The sequence below is a fragment of the Etheostoma spectabile genome, chromosome 5 (assembly GCF_008692095.1).
Source record: "Etheostoma spectabile isolate EspeVRDwgs_2016 chromosome 5, UIUC_Espe_1.0, whole genome shotgun sequence".
Lineage (NCBI taxonomy): Eukaryota > Metazoa > Chordata > Actinopteri > Perciformes > Percidae > Etheostoma > Etheostoma spectabile.
The window spans coordinates 9,287,384-9,289,538 of NC_045737.1; positions in this window are offsets into that span (position 1 = coordinate 9,287,384).

Sequence of the window (2,155 nt, forward strand, 5' to 3'; positions counted from 1 at the left end):
TCATTCTACTGTCCCGTACATTAAGCTAAGTGCTCCTCAGCTCTCCAACAGTAGTAAATGGAGTCTAATATGGCTTGAGGGGGGTTTGTCTTCCAACTCTGAATCTAAACCAAAGAGTGTCCCAAGCCCTAGGTCACTGCTTCTGTGAATCATCAAATTCAGAGGATAAAGATAGATGCCTTTCTTTAGGTTCATGTGTGTGTGTGTGTGTGTGTGTGTGTGTGCTCTTGCACACTTTTGTGTTGTGTGTGGCTTTGTGCACACTGTATGCATCATTTACAATCATATTCAGTGTGCTTTGTGGTGAATATGATGCACAAATAGTGTCAAAGCCATGTCTCTGTGTTTAAACTCAGTAAGCAAATGTACAACCAGGCTGCACTATTCACTGCATGTCCTACATGTTAAGCATTTTAACATGAAGCTGTTGAGAATTGTTTTGTTCTTTTTTTCTATAAATGAGAATAAAGAATCAGATCAAAGGGCTTACTGGTAGTCATCTCTGCAGTAGACCGAGTCTCACTGGTAGCGCTGGTACAGTTTGCAGGCATTAATGATGTGAATACTGAAGGGCTGAGTGACCCTGTGCTTGCATCAGACTGTCATCTCCTTTTTTTCTCCCTCACATTCTTCAGGAACCACTTGCAGGTTTCAGAGGCGTTAGGATCTGACATAGCAGGCACATAGGCAGTTACTGTCTCACATTTCATCTAAAGTGCCAACTAATCTCTTTGAGCCTGTGTTGGGTTATGCGATTACTATAACAGGATTGAGTAATATTTGTGTTGTGTTCCTGAATATTGTTGCTCCCTTTCTGGTCATTATTTTTGGGCATAGAAAGAATGAAAGTGTTCATTATGATAAACTGCATCTGAGTCAAGGGCTGCTCTCACTGCACAGTTTACTTTATGTACAAATTAAACTCACTGAAGTGTAAATGAAAAACATAATACTTTACATGAGCAAAAATAACCTGTAAGCATAATACCTGAATTGTAATGTGAACCACAAAACGTGGTCTGCATGCTGTAATAAGAAAAAAATACTCAAGATTGATATAATATATATATATATAATATATGATATAGATATACTATATTATATATATATTATATACTGCAAGTAGTATATATATAGTATATTATATATACTACTACGTATATGCACTACTCTCTATATATATATACTATCTCTCTCTCTCTCTCTCTCTCTCTCTCTCTTATATATATATTTTATATATATATATATATATATATATATATAATATATATATGTATAGCCTTAGCTCTCTCTTTCTGATGCATGACTAAATCTAATCTGGAATCAATCGTATAGAGTTAGTAAAGAGCAGATGCTTCAAGTCAGTCTGTCTAGTACCATTGGGTGATGGATATTTGTGGCTACATTTGTAAATAAAACTTTTTTTGTCCTTAATTTTCGACCAATCAATTTCCTATGGGATACTACTTCCTATGATTAGCTGAAGCTATTTTTGGGAATGTTCAGCATGTGGAGCACAGTTAGGGGATACGGAAGGACTTTGATTTAAACGTGCAACTGGATATTCACAGAACTTGCGAATGTGCACGACAAGTGTGATGTCTTTAGCAGCACCCAAGACGCTGAGACGCTCAGGTGTCGGTCAGCACCGCGGACAGAGACGGTCGGTGATCGGACGGGACTCAGAGTCGACTGCATAACAACAACAAGTTGAGAGACAGACAGCTCTTCTTTTATGGTTATGGCTGGAAGTTGAAATAGACGACTGAACGCTCTGAATTGTAAAAAAAAAAAAAAAAAAAATTGCGTCTACACAATTCAGATAGGCTAGATACAAGACGACTCACATGAGAAGCTGTGAAAAACTTTTCGATTACGCATCAGTTGTTGCCTAAACAGACAACTTTTGCCCTCAAGCAGAAGCCCATCTATTTATCACGTAGGCTACTTCCCATTCTTTTGTCACTGAGACTTGTTCAAATTGCCAGTTTAAAATTAGACCTTTTTCGGATCTGTTTAGCATTCATGCGTTGCAGTGTTTCACGTCATTCAGTCACCTAACCAGATTGTTCCATCAGACGGAATTACCCGCATCACTCAATGAAGTACAATCATTGATTACACTGCCCCCCCCTCTCCATCCCTCCCTCCCTCC